This window comes from Ornithorhynchus anatinus, chromosome X5 (genome assembly GCF_004115215.2).
Source record: "Ornithorhynchus anatinus isolate Pmale09 chromosome X5, mOrnAna1.pri.v4, whole genome shotgun sequence".
Lineage (NCBI taxonomy): Eukaryota > Metazoa > Chordata > Mammalia > Monotremata > Ornithorhynchidae > Ornithorhynchus > Ornithorhynchus anatinus.
Genome location: NC_041753.1, coordinates 66,816,627 through 66,838,847, shown reverse-complemented (window position 1 = coordinate 66,838,847; position 22,221 = coordinate 66,816,627). Strand labels below are relative to the sequence as shown.

The following is a 22,221-nucleotide window of genomic DNA, read 5'->3' as shown; positions in this document are numbered from 1 at the left end:
ACTAAGCTTGTCATGGGCTGGGAATGTGTCGCAGCAGCATGGCTTAGTGGAAAGAGCCTGGGTCTGGGAGTCAGAGGACACGGGTTCTAATCCTGGCTCTGCCACTTGTCTGCTGTGTGACCTTGGGCAAGCCGTGTAACTTCTCCGTGCCTCAATTACCTCATCTGTAAAATGGGGATTAAAACTGTGAGCCCCATGTAAGACAACCTGATTACCTTGTATCCACCCCAGCGCTTAGAGCAGTGCTCGGCACATAGTAAGCACTTAACAGATACCATAATTATTATTATTATGATGTTATATTGTACTCTTCCAAGCACTTAGTGCAGTGCTCTGCACACAGTAAGTGCTCAATAAATATGATTGATCAACCAATTCTGGATATTTCAGATTTTGGTTCATTCCTCAGTTAGCCTGCTAGGAATCTCCCACATTTTGCAGGCCCCAACTCCAACAAGCATTCTTTCCCGCTATTGTTGTTGGCTATTTCTCCTCCTTTCTTAATCAGGCCCTTGGTTAGCTTTCCAGGCCAGGTCGACTCTGATTCCTATTCAGAGACTTTCCCAACTATCCATCATTTCTCCTTTCTTAAGTAGTCGGGCATTTTGCAAGTTGTCATATCCTTTGAATTAGAAGACGATGCTACTGACAGGGAGATTTTTATCAGCGTGGGCACTTGTGACTGATGAGACGGATGTGGGCCTGACAAATCCCTTCCATCTTGCCTGCACATAAAAGATTGTCCCTTGTGGCACACGATGCTTCCCACAATGCCTGGTGCCGTTTTCATTTCTCTCTATTTCATTATGGGGATATGGGAGAGAGCACAAGGGAGTTTGTGTGTCTACCTATATTTGTATTTCAGGGGAGATTACAGATATAAATTCATGGAGCTGTTGACAGTACAATCATGGATTGGTCAGAGTTTGGGTTCAACATTATATATTGCTGTAAATAACCTTGTTCTCAAAGAACAGTGCGGGGTATGGTTCTCTGCTGAAATCTCTTTGTGAGGTGCATCACCCACCTACAAAGACGTTCCTTTTAGTCTCTGCCAGGGGGCTGAGATGTGTGCAGATGGATTGAATGGATACAGGGTCTGTTCCGCAGATGCCCGGGGTAGGGTTCGAATTCGATGTTAGCGTAATCCACGCATCGGCCCAAACCCGCTCTCTGGTCAGCTCCCCGGACTACAAGCACAATAGAGTTGTAAATCCTGGAGCACTGAAGTCTCCGCCTAATGCTGGAGTCTGGAACGAAACAGTTTCCCCCCTTGAGAATTGTCAATTTTCCTTTGTTGTTCGAGGCGTGGTTCAGTGGGTTAAGTAAGCGTGGAAAATGACTGTTCTGCAGGACTGCCCTCTGCTCCCGATCCTCCTGAAAGCATCACTGATCCCCGTTCTTTCTAAAATCAAGTGCCGGCACTCTGGGAAATATTGGTTTCTAATTTCCAGTTCAGGCCTTTACAGTTCCCAGCCTCACCCCCAGACACCATCATCTGCGCTTGCCAGATTTCTGTTGCTTCCCATCATTTCCTCCTCTCGTGTTGCCATTTTAGAGGGAATGTGTCTACCGAATCTGTTATATTGTCCTCTTCCAAGCTCTCAGTACAGTGCTCTGCACAGTAAGCGCTCAATAAATATCATTAATTTGATTGGTAAATTCCTGACAACAGGAATGAAGAAGCAAGGGCAAGTACGAGATGGGAAATCAATAAAGGCACTTTAAAAACTGTGGGGAAAAGTCTCTGCTCAGAATTCCCAGGCAGCAGGCGGCAGATGGGACCTTTCAGCCATTTCGTGGTTTCGAAGTGCAGCCTAATTAGGCGTTTGTTGTCTCTTGGTTTTAAAGCTGGTGATTAAAATTTTGGTATTAAAGAAGGAAAATGAGAGTTGAAACCAGCCTGGGTTTATTATAGGAGCAATGGGCGTGGTTAGGAGATCTGCCCTACCATCTGTCGCTTTGATAGCTGGGAAATCTCCTTTCAGGGAAACAAAGGGCATTGCCTGTGGCTCTGGGGAGCAGCAACTGCGTGCTCCTTCCTCCCTCCCTCCTGAAGTAGCTTCCTACGGTACCAAGCCCAGTCACCAAGTTGTTGTTTCTCCCGAGGAGGCCCTTGGGGAGTTGCAGGAAATAGGGTCAAGCAAGCCGCCTTGGTGGAAGGTTCACCTACTCCACAGGCCTCCCCGCCTGTTAGAAAAAGCAAAATGTAGAATACTGAGTGTTGACAGATTTGTTGCTGTCATCCCACCTGGGGGCGCTAAGCTTATTGCCCTCTTTCATTTTTTTAAATGAAAAAATAGAAAAGAATGATTATAAAACAAGTGTATTCCATTATGAACCTACTTGGAGATTTTCACAGCCCAGTGCCTCGTCTTCACCTCGGCTAAGCAATTGGTGTGGTGGGAGATCCCTGACAATAATTCTGTCACCACTCACCTTAGCGTCTTTCATCATCCACATCAAACAAAAGCTCCTTACCATGGGCTTTACGGTAGACAATCAACTCTCCCCCTTCTACCTTTACTTGCTGATCTCCTACTAGAACCAAGCCCGCACACTTCCCTCCTCTAATGCCAACCGATTGTTCCTCAGTTTCATCTGTCTCGCCTCTGACCCTTTGCCCACATCCTCCTCTGTCCTGGAACTCCCTTCCCCCACTTCATATCTGACAAATCCATCCCTATTCCCACCTTCAAGGCCTTATTAAAATCACATCTCTGCCAAGAGGCCTTTCTAGACTAAGCCCTAATTTCCCCCACTCCCTCTCCTTTTCTGCACATAGTAAGTGTTCAGAAATACGACTGATTGATTCTGGGCCTGCTAGGCACTTGAAGCTGTATCCTTTAAGCACTTGGTATTCACCCCACCCTCAGCCCCATAGCCGTTATGTACATATCCTTATACTCTGCCATTTCCCCTATCTGTAATTTTGTTTGTTTGTTTGTCTCCTTGGTTAGACTGTAAGCTCCTTGTGGGCAGGGATTGTGTCTACCAACTCTACCAATCTGTTCTCTCGCAAGCACTTAGTACAGTGGTCTGCACACAGTAAGTGCTCAATAAATGCCATTGATTGATTGATAAATTTCTCATTTTGTGCCCCAAGCTACCTTTCTCGCTCATCCTTAATTATTAAAAATCAACAAAGTGTTTATCTCACATCTACATGCACCACCTGTGTAAGCTGGGGCCTTTGTCAACCTGCCCCACCTCCTTCTTTTATTTCAATGTTTGGTCCTTGCGAAAGATTATACTTTGAGGTGCTTAAAGCTACTGGTAACTTAGAAATGAATAGTAGTCACAGTGAAACCAATAAAAATAACAAGGAAGAAGTATTAACATCAAAAATAAAGGGGCCACAGCACACCATCTCCACAAAGCCTCAGAAGGACCATGGCAGCTGCTGCTGCAGTGGTCAGTCGGTCAATCGTATTTATTGAGCACTTACTGGGTGCAGAGCACTACATTAAGCGCTTGGGAGAGTACAGCATAACGAGGTAACAGGAACATTCCCTGCCCACAACGAGCTTACAGTCTGGAGGGGGAGACAGACACCAGTATGAATAAATGAAATTACAGATAAGTACATAAGTGCTGTGGGGCTGGGAGGGAACATGAACAAAGGGAGCAAGTCAGGGCGACGCAGAAGGGAGTGGGAGAAGAGAGTTGGGAGTGATGCTGCAGTGGGCGTTGTGGTTGTGACTGTGAATTCTGAACCATGAGGAGCCTGAAGTTGTCTTTTTTTTTTTTTTAAATGGTATTTGTTAAGTGCTATGTGTCATTCATTCATTCCATCGTATTTATTGAGCGCTTACTGTGTGCAGAGCACTGTACTAAGCGCTTGGGAGAGTACAGTACTATACAACAATAAACAGACACATTCCCTGCCCAAAATGAGCCAAACCCTATTTTAAGCGCTGAGGTAGGTACAAGGTAATTAGGTGGGACACAGTCCCTGTCCCACATAGGGCTCATAGTCTAAATAGGAGGGAGAGCAGGTACTTAATTCCCAGTTTACAGTTGAGGAAATGGAGGCAAAGAGAATTTAAACCTACAAACTCTCTTCCCCTCTTCAAAGCCCTGCTGAGAGCTCACCTCCTCCAGGAGGCCTTCCCAGACTGAGCTCCCCTTTCCCTCTGCTCCTCCTCCCCTCCCCCCCTCCAGTCCTCTGCTCTTCCCCCCCGCACCCTCTACTCTTTCCCCTTCCCCTCAGCACTGTGCATATTTGTATATATTATTTATTACCCTATATTTTGTTAATGAGGTGTATATCTCCATGATTCTATTTATCTTGATGATGTTTTGTTTTGTTCTGTTTTGCTTTGCTGTCTGTCTCCCCCGTTTAGACTGTGAGCCCGTTATTGGGCAGGGATTGTCTCTATCTGTTGCCGAATTGTACATTCCAAGTGCTTAGTACAGTGCTCTGCACATAGTAAGTGCTAATTAAATACTATTGAATGAAATGACTTGCCCAAGGTCACCCAGCAAGCAATTGGCAGAGCCTGGATTAGAACCAAGAAAATACTGTTCATCTAGCCACACTACTCTGTTTTTCCTTGTTTTTATCTTTGTTGTTTATAGTTTTGTGTCATCTCTCCTTATGTATCTCTCATCTCTTCCCTCTCCCCTTTTTCATTTTTAGATTGTGAGTATCAAATTCTTTCTAATTCTAATTCTGTTTTTTCCTGGATTGTGTGTGATCCCTGCTTTGGGCCTGTGCCATTAACCAGGGATGGAATGGGAGGGGGTGGGGTAGCAGAGGCTTGACCTGGGGTTCCTGGGACCTCTGTGGGGAGGACCAGGTGGAAGAAAAAGGATTTATGCCCCGACTCTCTGAAAATAGCTTATTGGGAATGGGGGAATAGGGAGGGAAGAGACGGAGGAAGCCAGCAGAGGGCCAGTTTCACCTCCTCAAATGGATTTCTCTTTTAGGGTCCTCTCCTCCCTTTCTGGCCTGAACAGAATACTGTCCTGAGTGTACAGTGAGAAGCAGCCTGGCGCAGTGGAAAGAGCACGGGCTTTGGAGTCAGGGCTCATGAGTTCGAATCCCAGCTCTGCCACTTGTCAGCTGTGTGACTGTGGGCAAGTCACTTAACTTCTCTGTGCCTCAATTCCCTCATCTGTAAAATGGGGATTGACTGTGAGCCCCACCTGGGACAACCTGATTCCCCTGTGTTTACCCCAGCGCTTAGAACAGTGCTCTGCACATAGTAAGCGCTTAACAAATACCAACATTTTTTTTTTTTTTACAGTGGCTGGGTGCTTGCTGCTTTAGCTTCTCTTCCCCCTTTTCCTGTTTCCTTGTGACATCTTTAGACAGCATGGACAAAGGCAGACTTTAGTGAGGAGCTGTTTCTCTTCCTCCAGCTCCTCTAATATTGTAACTACTTCTCTCCCTCCAACCCATCTATGTCCAGCTTCTCTAGTATTTATTAGCACCTACTGTGTGCAGAGCACTGTAATAAACTCCTGAGAGGGGACAATAGAGTTAGATCAATCAATTGAGGGGATTTATTGAACACTTACTGTGTACGATCCCTACCCTCAAGGAGCTTACAGTCATACAGGGGAGGCAAAAAATACTAGACTTACTCCTTGCCAAATCTACTCTGTCCTAATCCTTTTCAACCTCTAGTTTGCTTTCAAACTAGGGACCATTCTTTTAACCTGGAAACCATTCACTTCTCTGTGCTTCACTTACCTCATCTGTAAAATGGGGATTAAATCCTACTCTATCCATGTGGGAAAGGGACTGTGCCCAACCTGATTAACTTCTACCTACACCAGTGTTTAAAACAGTGCTTAGAACATAGTAAGCCTTAATGAATATTATTATTATCATATTAGTGGGCCTAACCTTTGGCTTCCATTATCTCCTTTCGACTTGTCCACTCTCTTCTCTCACTCCACCCCACTTTACACTCTTTGTTCCTCTGAAGCCAATCTACTTTAAAGCTTCTTCTTCTCATCTCACCTGCTCCAGACCTTTCACTCACACCCACCTAAAACTACCTCCCCCTTCAAATCTGATAGACCACAGCTCTCTCCATCTTCAAATCCCTCCTGACATCACATCTCCTTCAGCTAACCCTCTCCAGTTTTTTTCTCCCCAACAGCCACTTTAGCACTTCTGTGTCCCTGGAGGACTGGGGTACTCCATCAATCGACTAATCAGTGTTACTTATTGAGCACTGCATTAAGCACTTTGGAGAGTGCAGTACCACAGAGTCGGTAGACACGTTCCCTGCCCACAAGGAGCTTACAGTCACAACCTCCCATGCCACTTCCCTACCAAGCAGCGTGGCTCAGTGGAAAGAGCATGGGCTTTGGAGTCAGAGGTCATGAGTTCGAATCCCACTTGTCTGCTGTGTGACCTTGGGCAAGTCACTTCACTTCTCTGTGCCTCAGTTACCTCATCTGTAAAATGGGGATGAAGACTGTGAGCCCCACGTGGGACAACCTGATTCCCCTGTGTCTACCCCAGCGCTTAGAACAGTGCTGTGCACATAGTAAGCGCTTAACAAATACCAACATTATTATTCCCTACCTATCTCATGCACCGTGTTATTTAAGCCCTAACTGGGGTACGTTTCCCCCTTTCCTCCTTCCTCCAATCTGCATGGTCTGGGACAAGGTCGAACAGCTATTGTATTCTTTCAAGTGCTTAGGACAGTTTTCTGCATAAAAACTTGATAAATACTATTGATTGATAGAAGAAGAGAAAGGAAAATGGACAGTAGGGTATATAAGCCAATATGTGCTTGAGTGCTGAGTTGGTAGTTGGGGAATGTGCCTTGGGGGGAAGAAGTTAATTGGGCAAGATTTCCTGGAGTTAATGTGTTTTCATGAGGGCTTTGATAAGAGGGAGATGTGTGGATTTGAAGGGAATGGGAGTGGGCCCCTTTTTCTCTAATGGCCTGTGGGTTGGTCCATCCCTGCCCAGGAATTAGAGAAGACACCATCATGAATCCTGTAGTAAAGGATAATGGAGGTCCTCCAGTTCCAAGACCCCAGGTAAGAATGTGGCCCCACAGATCTAAACTGTAACCATCTGGGCCTTGCTTGTCTTTGCTGCATGAACCACGCATCCACAATGTGTCAGGGGTGGATTTCCTTGGTGAACACAGAGCTGCTTTGGGAGCTAATAATAAAAATAGCAGCAGTGAGAAGCTAAGTGTTGGGATAGGTATAAGCTGATCAGATCAGACACCTGTCTGTGTCCCACATGGGGAAAGCAGTCTCTCTCTAACAAGCTTTATTAAAATCTGTTGACTTTGCTGTATTTAAGGTTGGCATCCTCTCTCAGAGATGCTGAATTCAAAAGTAGCATGTTCCTTGGGGAGAGCAGTGGTCTAGTGGATTTGTATGATGAGAGAGTGGCCTCTTATTCATTCATTCATTCATTCATTCATTCATTCATTCAATAGTATTTATTGAGCGCTTACTATGTGCAGAGCACTGTACTAAGCGCTTGGAATGAACAAGTCGGCAACAGATAGAGACAGTCCCTGCCGTTTGACGGGCTTACGGTCTAATTGGGGGAGACGGACAGACAAGAACAATGGCGATAAATAGAGTCAAGGGGAAGAGCATCTCGTAAAAACAATGGCAACTAAATAGAATCAAGGCGATGTACAATTCATTAACAAAATAAATAGGATAAAGGAAATATATACAGTTGAGCGGACGAGTACAGTGCTGTGGGGATGGGAAGGGAGAGGTGGAGGAGCAGAGGGAAAGGGGGAAAAGAGGGTTTAGCTGCGGAGAGGTGAAGGGGGGGTGGTAGAGGGAGTAGAGGGAGAAGAGGTGCTCAGTCTGGGAAGGCCTCTTGGAGGAGGTGAGTTTTAAGTAGGGTTTTGAAGAGGGGAAGAGAATCAGTTTGGCGGAGGTGAGGAGGGAGGGCATTCCAGGACCGCGGGAGGACGTGGCCCGGGGGTCGACGGCGGGATGGGCGAGACCGAGGGACGGTGAGGAGGTGGGCAGCGGAGGAGCGGAGCTTGCGGGGTGGGCGATAGAAAGAGAGAAGGGAGGAGAGGTAGGAAGGGGCGAGGTGATGTAGAGCCTCGAAGCCTAGAGTGAGGAGTTTTTGTTTGGAGCGGAGGTTGATAGGCAACCACTGGAGTTGTTTAAGAAGGGGAGTGACATGCCCAGATCGTTTCTGCAGGAAGATGAGCCGGGCAGCGGAGTGAAGAATAGACCGGAGCGGGGCGAGAGAGGAGGAAGGGAGGTCAGAGAGAAGGCTGACACAGTAGTCTAGCCGGGATATAACGAGAGCCCGTAGCAGTAAGGTAGCCGTTTGGGTGGAGAGGAAAGGGCGGATCTCGGCAATATTATAAAGGTGAAACCGGCAGGTCTCGGTAACGGATAGGATGCGTGGGGTGAACGAGAGAGACGAGTCAAGGATGACACCGAGATTGCGGGCCTGCGGGACGGGAAGGATGGTCGTGCCATCCACGGTGATAGAGAAGTCTGGGAGAGGACCGGGTTTGAGAGGGAAGATGAGGAGCTCAGTCTCGCTCATGTTGAGTTTTAGGTGGCGGGCCGACATCCAGGTGGAGACGTCCCGGAGGCAGGAGGAGATGCGAGCCTGAAGGGAGGGGGAGAGGACAGGGGCGGAGATGTAGATCTGCGTGTCATCTGCGTAGAGATGGTAGTCAAAGCCGTGAGAGCGAATGAGTTCACCGAGGGAGTGAGTGTAGATGGAGAACAGAAGAGGGCCGAGAACTGACCCTTGAGGAACTCCGACAGTTAAAGGATGGGAGGGGGAGGAGGCGCCAGCGAAGGAGACCGAGACTGACCGGCCAGAGAGGTGAGAGGAGAACCGGGAGAGGACGGAGTCCGTGAAGCCAAGGTGAGATGAGGTATGGAGGAGGAGGGGATGGTCGACAGTGTCAAAGGCAGCAGAGAGGGCAAGGAGGATTAGAATGGAGTAGGAGCCATTGGATCTGGCAAGAAGGAGGTCATGGGTGACCTTAGAGAGAGCAGTCTCGGTAGAGTGGAGGGGACGGAAGCCAGATCGGAGGGGGTCTAGGAGAGAATGGGAGTTAAGGAATTCTAAGCATCGATTGTAGACAACTCGTTCCAGGATTTTGGAAAAGAAGGGTAGTAGGGAGATAGGGCGATAACTGGAGGGGGAAGTGGGGTCCAGAGCGGGTTTTTTTTAGGATGGGGGAGACGTGGGCATGTTTGAAGGCAGCGGGGAAGGAGCCCTTGGAGATTGAGTGGTTAAAAATAGAAGTTAAGGAAGGGCGGAGGGCAGGGGCGATGGTTTTAATAAGGTGAGAGGGAATGGGGTCCGAGGCGCAGGTGGAGGGGGTGGCACTTGCGAGGAGGGAGGAGATCTCCTCTGAGGATACTGCAGGGAAGGATGGGAAAGTAGGGGAGAGGGTTGGTGGGGGGGAGGGGAGAGGCGGAGGGGTGACTTTGGGGAGCTCAGACCTGATTGTGTTGATTTTCGTGAGGAAATACGTGGCCAGATCATTGGGGGTGAGAGATGGGGGAGGGGGAGGAACAGGGGGCCTAAGGAGAGAGTTAAAGGTCCGGAACAATCGGCAGGGGTGACGGGCATGGGTGTCGATGAGGGAGGAGAAGAAGTTTTGCCTGGCGGAGGAGAGGGCAGAGTTAAGGCAGGAAAGGATAAATTTGAAGTGTGTGAGGTCGGCTCGGTGCTTGGACTTTCGCCAGCAGCGCTCAGCAGCTCGAGCATAGGAGCGTAGGAGGCGGACAGAGGAGGTGATCCAGGGCTGTGGGTTAGTGGAGCGAGAGCGGCGGAGGGAAAGGGGGGCGAGAGAGTCGAGATGAGTAGAGAGGGTGGAGTTGAGAGCGGAGACCTGATCATCGAGAGTGGGAAGTGAGGACAGGGCGGCAAGGTGAGGAGAGGCGATGAATCCCATGTGGGGCAGGGCCAGTGTCCCACCTGATTATCTTGTATCTACTCCAGTGCCTTGTATTGTGCTTGGCACATAATAGGCACTTAACTACTATTACCACTATTATTAATGATAATAGTAATAGTAATACTTGTGGTGTTACTATTATTATTATTATTACTATTACTACCACGATAAGAAGGTGAACTTGGGAAGAGCAAAGCGTGTGGGCCGTGGGGTAGTGGATGAAGAGAGCAGATATGTAGGAAGCCATTGGTCAGGAATTTCTGCCTGATGCAATGGGAAGTGGGTAACCATTGAAGGTGTTGGAGGAATGGAGCAGTGAAGGTTCTTGAGGAATGTACTGAATGATATTTTGGAACGATGATCCAGGCAGCAGAGTGTAGTACAGGGTAAAAAGGGGAGAGATTGGAAGTGGGAGACCAGTGAAGAAGCTGAGGCCGTAGTCTCGATGGGAAATGAATGAGTGTGGCCTAGTGGAAAGAGCACTGGCCTAGGAGTCCGAGGACCTGGGTTCCAATCCTGGCTCTGCTACTGTCTGCTGTGTGACCTTGGGCAAGTCACCTAACTCAGTTTCCTCATCTGTAAAATAGGGATTCCCTTCTATTTAGACTGTGAGCCCCTACGGGACAGTGACTGTGTCCAACTCAGTTGTCTACCCTAGCACTTAAAACGGTGCTTGGCACATAGTAAGTGCTTAATGAATACCAATACAATTATTATTCTTATGATTGTGAAGAGAGCTTGAAACAGAGTCTTGGCTGCTTAGATGGAGAGGAAGGAATGGAGCACGGGCTTGGGAGTCAGTGCTCGTGGGTTCTAATCCCAGCTCCAACTCATGTCTCCTGTGTGACCTTGGGCAACCACTTAACTTCTCTGTGCCTCAGTTACCTCATCTGGAAAATGGTGATTAAGACTGTGAGCTTCACGTGGGACAACCTGATTACCATGTATCTATCCCAGCTCTTAGAACAGTGATGGGCACATAGTAAGCGCTTAACAAATTCCATAATTATCATTATTATTACTATTATTAATGGATCTGTGTACAATTTGTGGAGGAACAACTGGCAGAATTTAGGGATGCCCTGAAGGTAAGAGTTAATATACACTCGTGACCCCCTTAGACTCTGATTCCCTTTTATCATGCTATTTGGTCACTCATTAGAATGCTCAATAATAATAATAATAATAATTGTGGTATTCGTTAAGCAATTACTATGTGCTAAGTACTGTACTAAGGGCTTGGATAATAACAAGATAATCATGTTGGATACAGTCCCTTCCCGCATGGGGTTCATAGTGTAAGGTGGGGAAGAGCAGGTATCGAATCCCCATTTTACCAATGAGGAAACTGAGGGCCAGGGAAGTCAAGTGACTTGCCCAAGGTCACACAGCAGACAAGTAACAGAGTCGGGATTAGAACCCAGGTCTCCTGACTCTTAGGTCTTTGCTCTTTCCACTAGGCCACACTGCTACTTATCATCACGAGACGGGATATTTCAGTGGATGGAACTTTTCACTGATGTCAGAGGAGCCCAAATACACTAACCTCCCTTGCAATCTGGGATTGTGATAGAGGGAAGGGCTAAAGAATACCTGCCTCTGAACAGGGTTTAGGGCTGCAGGGGAAGGAGGGCCCCCATCCTGGTGAGATCTGGGCATCCCGCCAATCTAATTCTCTTCCCCTCTTCAAAGCCCTACTGAGAGCTCACCTCCTCCAAAAGGCCTTCCCAGACCGAGCTTCCCTTTTCCCTCTGCTGCCTCTCTACCCCCCCCTTCACCTCCCCTCAGCTAAGCCCCCTTTTCCCCACCTTTCCCTCTGCTCCTTCCCCCCCTTTCCCTCCCCTCAGCACTGTGCTCGTCCGCTCATTTGTATATATTTTTATTACCCTATTTATTTTGTTAATGAGATGTACATCCCCTTGATTCTATTTATTGCTATTGTTTTAATGAGATATACATCCCCTTGATTCTATTTATTGCTGTTGTTTTTGTATGTCTGTCAGTGGGCAGGGACTGTCTCTATCTGTTGCCGACTTGTACATTCCAAGTGCTTAGTATAGTGCTCTGCACATAGTAAGTGCTCAATAAATACTATTGATTGAATGAATGAATGAATGAATGAATGAATGAATCCCTTGCTTCTCGGCTGTGGTGATGTCTCCTAGCTTGTTAGCACTATGCCACTGAACCAGATTATTTTTTTCTCCCAACTTGAGACATTTAAACAACACAAGCAACCCAATAATTGCTTGTATTTGTGGCACTGGAGAGAGGCTACCTTGCCTTTGCCACTGGCCATGTGCCTGAATTCAGCAAGATGTGACTGCAAAATCTCAGCTGGATGCGTATGCCTCAACACCTGCCGCTGACCCACTTAAGCTGCCTTCCATCCCATCCCCAGTCTGGTGGGTGGTGATCAGGTTGAGGTCAATTGGAAAGGGCTGTCACTGGATAGAAACTGGGCAGGACTGGCAAGGCTGGTGATGGGAGGGATGTCATCAGGGTCATCTCTTCTGCCTGGTTCCTGTGGGTCAGAGGTTCTTGTTGCTGTTGTTTTTTATGGTATTTGTAAGGCACTTTTTATGATCCAGGCACTGTCCTAAGCAGTGGGGTAGATACAAGCTAATCTGGTTGGACACAGTCCCTGTCCTGCACAGGGCTCACAGTCATACTTCCCATTTTACAAATGACATAACTGAGACATAGAGAAGTGAAGTGACTTGCCTAAGGTCACACAGCAGACACATGGTGGAGTCAGGATTAGAACCCAGATCCTTATGACTCTCAGGCCCGGGCTCAGTCCACTAGAAGCAGCATAACTTAGTGGAAAGAGCCCGGGCTTGGGAGTCAGAGGTTGTGAGTTCTAATCCCAGCTCCACCACTTATCACCTGTTTGACTTTGGGCAAGTCACTTAACTTCTCTGTGCCTCACCTCATCTGTAAAATGGGGATTATGACTGTGAGCCCCACGTGGTACACCCTGATTACCTTGTATCTACCCCAGTGCTTAGAACAGTGATTGACACATAGTAAGCACTTAATAATAATAATGGTGGTATTAAGCGCTTACTATGTGCAAAGCACTGTTGTAAGAGCTGGGGGGATACAAGGTGATCAGGTTGTCCCACATGGGGCTCACAGTTTGAATCCCCATTTTACAGATGAGGTAACTGAGGCACAGAGAAGTTAAGTGACTTACCCAAAGTCACACAGCTGGCAAGTGGTGGAACTGGGATTAGAACCCATGACCTCTGACTCCCAAGCCCGGTCTCTTTCCACTAAGCCACGCTGCTTCTTGATGTGGCCCAGGCCTACATTATCCCACTTTTGGGGTAGTATTTTATTTCTGCCTTTCACATATCTTAAAGAATTAAAATATCAGTTATCTGAAATAGGTTTGGCCCTAAACATTTCCAATCCCTGGTAGTTTGCTGTATTTTTTTACTCCTTTAAATTTATTTTCCATTGATAGCCTTTGCCTTTGGCTTCCACCCAATTTTTAGCCAGAGAATGTAAGGAAAATAGTTCCTTTTAGGGTTGCTTGCATCCTCCAAGATCAGTTATTTAATTGTTTTAAAAATCTATTCAACCTCTGCTGTCTTGGCAGTCCAATGCAAGACTCTACCCAACCAGTTGGCAAGCATGTTTATAAAGATGGAGGACTGACTTCTTGTAGAGGGTTTTATGCAAGTGAGTCGTTGTTTCTTTGTAAATTCTATTCCTCTGGGATAAATTCATAGTCGCCCGCCCAAAAATGTGTATTTTTAAAATCCATCCTATACCTGTGATTTGTGATAGAACCTCGCTAGTTTAGCTGAGATGGAACTAATCACGTTGTTATATAAAGGCGGGTGACATCTGGTAGAATAATAATAATGTTGGTATTTGTTAAGCGCTTACTATGTGCAGAGCACTGTTAGCACTGGGGTAGATACAGGGTAATCAGGTTGTCCCATGTAAGGCTCACAGTTAATCCCCATTTTACAGATGAGGTAATTGAGGCACAGAGAAGTTGTGACTTGCCCACAGTCACACAGACAAGCGGCAGAGCCGGGATTTGAACCCATGACCTCTGACTCCCAAGCCCGACCTCTTTCCACTGAGCCATGCTGCTTCATTTAGTTTTACTTGTAGTTCAATTATTTCACCCTTTCCACTATACTAAGATCAGGAGAGGATAGCGATGTGAATGTGGAAGGGAGTAGATGTTAGCATTCCTGAACACTGGACTTTGGAAGACAGTTTCCAGGCCCAACAGGCAGTTAGTCAACATTATTTATCGAGTATCCAGTAGGGTACTGAGCTCTGTGTGGGCACAAAGCTTGTGAACCATTTGAAACCATTTATTTAGGAGGCTTGGTAATGGTTTTAATTAGATTCTTGTTGTTATTACACTTATAAAGCTAATTAAACCCCTCTGTTAAGATTGTGTCACTTGAGAGAGAAGGAAGAATCATTCCTTCAATTTTCATAGTGTCATCCTCTCAAGGAGCTTGGAGTTTTCCAGTCAATCAATGAATGAATGTCTCTATTTAGCACTTACTGTTTGCTAAGCCCTTGGGAAAGTACAGTGCAATAGAGTTGGCAAACACAGTCCTTGCTCACAAGAGAAGCAGCGTGGCTCAGTGGAAAGAGCACGGGCTTTGGAGTCAGAGGTCATGAGTTTGAATCCCAGCTCTGCCACTTGTCAGCTGTGTGACTGTGGGCAAGTCATTTAACTTCTCTGTGCCTTAGTTACCTCATCTGTAAAATGGGGATTAAGACTGTGAGCCCCACGTGGGGCAACCTGATTCCCCTGGGCCTACCTCAGCGCTTAGAACAGTGCTCTGCACATAGTAAGTGCTTAACAAATACCAACATTATTAAGGTGCTTACAGTTTAGTATAGGGCCAGTTCTCTTTCTCTTTCTGTCTCTCTCTCACACCACTTGTGCAAGTACATGCAGTCTGTATCCCAACAGTCCTAAGAAAGAGAACTCTTGAAATCATGAATCCATCTAAGTGTGGCGGAGCTTGCGGGGAGGAGGGGAAGGATTATCTTGGGATCTTTAGGCTTTTAAAATAGTTGCAAGGATTTCTTCTTTATCCTTAACTGCTCCATGGGCTCTGAGGGAGCAGATCAGAGCTGGGTCTACCAGGCCTTGGTAGGAGGCCACTTAGCTCCAGGGGAAAGAACCCACTCTCTGCAGATGGACCTCGGACAAACCCCATCAGGTCGTGGCTTTTGGTGTTGTGTTCAGATCCCTGCACCTTGAGGAATGGCTAGGCTAGGAATGGCTACTGACTAGGCCAGTGGGCCCCCGCATTTTCAGACTTCTGGGCAAGTGTCTGAATGTACACCAGCTGGCTCCGATACCAGCAAAGACCCAAGATGGAGTGCTCAGGAATAGTATTTACCAGGGCCTTGAGAATTCCCAAGATCAGCCATGGTTTTTCGACCCTCCCTGATTGGTTTCTATGGAAGAGCAAACAAAGAGCCTCTGGCATCTCCAAATGGAAAACAAAGCAAAAGAACAACCAGGTGAAATCTAGCGATGCCAGTGGAGTCTCCATCAAGCTCATCTGACTCCCTGCTGTAGTGCAAGTGGCTCCTTCCTGTTCTACAGCTTTAGACAAGATGGGGATATTTTCCAGTCTAAACTCATATATGCCCCTTTGTATTTTTTATGGTATTTGTTAAGCGCTTACTATGTGCCAGGATCTGTGCTAAGTGCTGGGGTAGGAACATGCTAATCAAGTTGGACACAGTCCCTGTCCCTCATGGGGCTCACAGTCTTAATCCCCATTTTACAGAGATGAGGGACCTGAGGCCCAGAGAAGTGAAGTGACTTGCCCAAGGTCACACAGCAGACAAGTGGCAAAGCCGGGACTAGAACCCAGTCCTTCTGACTCCCAGGCCCAGGCTCTTTCTACTAAGCCACACTGCTTCTCCAAAATCCATTTGCATTCTTGAAGGTTTTAGTAAAAATGGGAGAGGTTTGAGTACAGAGATTAGGATCACAGACCTCTCCTCCCTCTCTCTTCCTCTCTTTCCCTTTCTCTCCCACTCTTCACCTCCTTGTCTTTCCATCTCTCCCCGCTTCTCTTGTGAGCCAGATCTGGGGAAGAGCACCAGTGACTAGAATTTGCGAGAGGGTCTGGTTGCCCATTGGCAGTTTGGCTCCTGTCTCTTTTGTGATGCACGAAGACAAAAAGAGAAGGGAGTGGAAAGACAAAGGAGAGAAGGGTTTTTAGGCTTCCAGAGAAAGGGTGGTCCCCAAGGCTTTAATTCATGGAGGATTAGAAAGCCTTCTGCTCTACTAATGGATGCGGCCCTCTTGTGTATATATGCATATTCAATGGCATACTCATTAATTCTGATCTCTCTATTAGTAAATATTTCCATTAGAGAGTAAACACTCTGTGGGCAAAACACATCTCTAGTTACTGGTGTACTTTCCCAAATGCCTGGGAAAATAATAATGGTGGCTGTGGTATTTAAGTGCTTACTATGTGCCGGGCCCTGTATGAAGCCCTGGGATGGACACAAGCAAATTGGGTTAGACACAGTCCCTGTCCCACATGAGGTTTACAGTCTTAATCCCCATTTTACAGATGAGGTGACTGAGGCACAGAGAAGTGAAGTAACGTCCAGGGTCACACAGCAGACAAGTGGTGGAATCAGGTTTAGACCCCAGGTCCTTCTGACTTGCAGGCCCATGCTCTACCCACTAAGTTACGCTGCTCCTTAATATATGCATTATATCTCTGTCTATAGATATATGCATGCAACATTATATATGCAATATGTGCAGTATAGTACAATACATTGTCTTCAATGGATAGCCCAATTTTGCCTGGAGGGAGGGCTGGAAGTGGAATGGTGTTTTGATTAACCTTGCACCCGATTTGGCCCTAGCATCTACAGACATTCATCAGAGACAGTTAGAGACATCTCGTCACCCAATTTGAAAGAGCAGGGTTTTCTAAGGAGTGGGAAGATCTATGTGGCATGTTTTCTTTTTGCAGTCAAACTTTCCATCCAGTGTGCTGCAAAAGGGGGGGGGGTGGTTGCGCGGTGGGGGCGTTGGTATTTATTAAGCGCTTACTATGTACAGCACATCGAGCTCAGCACTGGTACAGTACAACAGAGTTGGCAGACACATTCCCTGCCCACAACGAGCTTACGCCTTAGGGCTCCTATATTTGCATGAGTCATGCTCACAAATTCATCAAATAAGCATTCATTACAGCGTGGTTTTATTATTATTATTATTAATAATAATGATAATAATAATGGTATTTGTTAAGTTCTCACTATGTGCCAGGCACTGGTTTCATATTGAATCCCCTCTGTATATGGGAAAGAAACCACAAACAAAACAGCTTCTGGAGCCAATCGAGATCCACTACGTTGTTGAAATGTCAGTCATTCTTTGCTCTGGGCAGTCAAAGATGTTATCTGGACAGAGTGTTTTTCAAGATAACAGTTCAATCGGGCAGTTTCTTTACTTGTTTTTACCGACTTAGGAGAGGTTAGGATCCGAGATAATAATGTTAATAATAATGTTAGTATTTGTTAAGCGCTTACTATGTGCTGAGCACTGTTCGAAGCGCTGGGGTAGACACAGGGGAATCAGGTTGTCCCACGTGGGGCTCACAGTCTTAATCCCCATTTTACAGATGAGGGAACTGAGGCACCGAGAAGTTAAGTGACTTGCCCAAAGTCACACAGCTGACGAGTGACTGAGCCAGGTTTCGAACCCATGACCTCTGACTCCAAAGCCCGTGCTCTTTCCACTGAGCCACGCTGCTTCTCTCCTGTCAAGAGATCAGACTCCTGTCAAGCTTTCCTGATTGGTACATACTTTCATGAGAGGTCAAAGAGGGATTCTGCTGGGAAATGTACGTGTATCAACAGGATCAGAGATGTTCGGAGATGCTGTTCAGCAAAACCTTATGGTCCGAAAGCGAAAGAGGAGGGTTGACGATAAGCTGTCTGTAGCCGTCTTTGGGGTCAAAGGCCATGAAAGAAAACACTCAGACGAAATATTAAATTGAGGGTGACAGTTGGGACCTCATTAACTTAGTAGCTGCCACTATTTATATGGGATAATAGGAGCACATTGATGCAGACGACAGTGCCAGTAAAACTGTAGCTGCATTTCAGTATGTCTGAGTCTGTGTGTGTGTGTGTGTATGTATGTATGTGTGTGTTAAGTATTTCAAGCTTTGTTACTAACTTAATTGGTTCAGTTGTAAAGAGAATTGTCAGTTCAGTTGCAACAGGCTTGGCTATTTTGTTTACACTTCTCTAGGAGGATGTGTGTAGACTTCTTTTAAAAAAAATAATCAGATCAAGGAGAGGGAGAAAGACATTTAAGCGACGGATTTCTCCCCCTCCTCCCTCCCGACTTGAACTGATGGGGCCTGAACTGGGCTAATTGCCCTGGACTTGGTGGCACCTAAGGTGGCCATTTGGCTAGTTTTCTATAGGGCAGTTGGATTTCAGCTAGTCTATCTCCTGTGCGGGTCTCCCCCTCTAGACTGTAAACTCGTTGTAGGAAGGGAATGCGTCTGTTATATTGATATATTGTACTCTCCCAAGCACTCAGTACAGTGCTCTGCACACAGTAAGTGCTCAATAAATACGATGGACTGACTGACTGCTACGGAACCAGACACTCTTGTGTTGGGTTTTTTTTTTTTTTAAAAAAAAAAAACCACGTTTTCATTTCCTAGCTTCTTGATGGTCCCTGATGCTGCATTCTACAGCTTTGGTGCCACACTAAAATTCATACAGCTGTGTGAAGGGAATGCAACAGCTCTTAAATAAGTTGGGGGAAGGCAGGGCAGGGGAGTGGCAGACAAGGGTCCTCCCAGAGAAATGGCCAAATCTGGGCTTTCTTCCACAAAGTAGCACGTTGAACTGTGTGCCTGGCCTAACACGAGTGAGCTTTCTTCCACAAAGTAGCACGTTGAACTGTGTGCCTGGCCTAACACGAGTGACATCACATGCACCTCCTTGTCTGGAATTCATGAGGTCCATCTGTGCCCATCCTATGGGACTCCCCTTAGGGCCTGAAGACTGCATTGTTATTGAGTTAGTGCTCAATAAATATGACTGACTGACTGGCTGAAGCCAGGAAGGGTATGCTAGTGATTTGAACCTTCCCAAAGAAACCAAGCCACCTGAAGGATAGTTCTTAAAGGGGATAGTTCCCTTTCCCACCATTTTATTCCAGTGGCCCAAGAAGTCTTGAGAATAAAATCCTCAAATCATCTCTCTCATTTAACCCACACATTCAATCTATCACCTTCACAACATCGCTAAAATCCACCCTATGCTCTCCATCCAAACTGCTTCTTTGCTGATCAGAGCACTTATCCTATCCCCCCTTGACTACTCCATCAACTCCTTGCTAACTTCCCTGCCTTCTGTCTCTCCCCGCTCCAGTCCTTCACTCTGCTGCCTGGATCATTTTTCTGAAAAAAAATTCAGTCCTCATCTCCCCACTCTTCAACAACCTCCAGTGGTTGTCAATCTACTTCCTCATGAAACCAAAACTCCTTACCACCGGCTTTAAAAGACTCATCAACACACCCTCTTTCCTTACCTCTGATTTCCTGCTACAACCCAGCCCTCACATTTCACTCCTCTTACGTCAACCTAATCACCACAATTCAATCTCATCTGTCTTGACACAGATCTCTTGCCCATCTCCTCCTGCTGACCTAGAACTCCTTCCCTCTTCATCTTCAAAGCCTTATTAAAATCACATCTCCTCTAAGAGGAGAAGCAGCATGGCTCAGTGGAAAGAGCCTGGGCTTGGGAGTCAGAAGTCGTAGGTTCTAATCCCGGCCCTGCCACTTAGCTGTGTGACTTTGCGCAAGTCACTTGACTTCTCTGTGCCTCAGTGACCTCATCTGGAAAATGGGGATGAAGACTGTGAACCCCACGTGGGACAACCTAATTACCTTCTATCTACCCAGCGCTTAGAACAGTGCTTGGAACATAGTAAGCACTTAACAAATACCAAAATTATTATTAAGAGGCTTTCCCTGACTAAGCCCTCATTTCCCCTACTCCTTCTCCCTTCTGTGTCGGCCCTTGCCCATAGATTTGTACTCTTTAATTAACCCCACCCTCAGCTCCACAGCACTTAAGAAAGAGCATGGGCTTGGGAGTCAGAGGTCATGGGTTCAAATCCCAGTCAGCCGCTTGTCAGTTGTGTGACTTTGGGCAAGTCATTTAACTTCTCTGTGCCTCAGTTATCTCATCTGTAAAATGGGGATTAAGACTGTGAGCCCCACGTGGGACAACCTGATCACCCTGTAATCTCCCTAGCACTTAGAACAGTGCTTTGCACATAATAAGTGCTTAAATGCCATTATTATTATTATTATTTGTATTTTACTTTAATGTCTGTCTCTCCCTCTAGACTGTGAGCTCATTGTGGGCAGGGAATGTATCTACCAACTGTTGTACTGTACTTTCCCAAGCTCTTAACATAGTACTCTGCACACGTAAACACTCAATAGATGCCACTGACAAGAAACATTTCTGGCACTGAGAAGCAGTGGGACCTAGGGGAAAGAGCATGGGCCTGGAAGTCAAAGACGTGCAAACCGAGCACCTCGGCTTGCCTGAATTTGAGGTCCTTACCACAGAGAGCTCACCAGGTCCTTCCAATAATTTGCAGAGAGGGCAATCTATAATTTTGTTTTAAATGGTGTTTGTTAAGCACTTACTATGTGTCAAGCATTTTTCTAAGTGCTGGGGGTAGATGCAAGGTAATCAGGTCCAACGCAGTTCCTGTCCCACATGGGGCTCACAGCCTAAGTATTGAATCCCCATTTTACAGTTGAGGAAACTGAGGCCCAGAGAAGTGACTTGCCCAAGGTCACACAGCGGGCAAGTGATGCAGATGGGATTAGATTCCAGGTCCTCCGACTCCTAGGCCTCTTTTCACTAGGACCACGCGGCATCTTCTAATTCTAAGATGTATAGCGAAAATAGGAATTTCCTGGCTTGGCCTGCAGCTGCACTCCATTTCTCCACATGAGCAGTGCCAGGGAAAGCAGCTGGAATTGTTTGCTTGGGAATCACCGGAGCCTCCACATCTTGCCAAGAAATCCAAGTGATTTTGTTGGAAGGCTGGATGCTCTCTAGGTTTGTATACCTTGACAGAACTGAATGGCCAGTGGACCTTAGCTGAGGCATGGAAGGGGAGGTCTGTGCAACTCTGACCACGTGTCTGACTCTGAGGTAGGTTAAAAGGGGCTTTTGTGTTCTGCTTTGACTCTGGAAAGCTGGCCTGTGGATGAACGGGATCTAGTTCCTTGACCGCCCATGCCTGATTCTGCCTGGGCAGCCCCAGCGTGCTGAGTCCAGATCAGGGAGGGTCCCAAGGGATCAGTCATTCATTCATTCTGTCATATTTGTTGAGCACTTACTGCATGCAGAGCACTGGGCTAAGCTCTTGGGAGAGGACACTAGAACCATAAACAGACACATTCCCTGCCCATAGTGAGCTCACAGTCAAGAGGCCACTAAGCAGCATGGCGTAGCGGATAGAGCACAGGCCTGGAAGTCAGAAGGACCTGGCTTCTAATCCCGGCTCCACCACTTATCTGCTGTGTAACCTTGGGCAAATCACTTCACTTTTCTGGGCCTCAGTTACCTCCTCTGGAAAATGGGGATTAAGAGTGTGAGCCCCATGGGTGACAGGGACTGTGTCCAACCTGATTAACTTGTATCTACCCCGGCGCTTAGAACAGTGCTTGGCATAGGGTAAGTGCTTAACAAGTATCATTATTTTTATTATTATCCATTGGATGGAGGCAGTGCTGGGTCATCCTTCCTCCAGGGCTCTTGGGAGGCTGCTGTAGTTTCAGGACTGTGCCATAGTTTACCTGTGTTCAAGGGCACACCAAGGGATGGGGGGCAAGGGTGGAACAGGGCTACCCATTGGGCAAGTCACTTCACTTCTCTGCATCTCATTGTTTTCATCTGTTAAATGGGGATGAAGACCCTTTTCTCCCTCCCCCTTAGACAAGGAGCCCCATATGGGACAGGGACTGTGTCCGACCTGATTGTAGTATATCGACCTCATTGCTCAGCACAGTCCACGGTTAGCTAGCAAGCACTGAACCACCATCCTTACAACAGTGCTTGACACATAGTAAGCGCTTAAATACCATCATCACCATCATCATCATCATCCTTATCAGTATTAGGGAATCATGTCTAACTGTCTTGTAGTCTCCTATGTACTCAGTAGGAGCTCAGTCAATACTCTACAGACTGATCATTTGCAAGGGCTGATTTAGTTTCTTACCAACCA

The 22,221-nt window shown here is 46.7% G+C and overlaps 1 protein-coding gene across 1 annotated transcript in view; it reads left to right on the top strand.

Annotated features, from left to right (window-relative positions):
* Positions 1-22,221, top strand: part of FRMD3 (FERM domain containing 3) — a 242,163-nt gene that overhangs the window by 60,340 nt on the left and 159,602 nt on the right. The window lies entirely within an intron of this gene.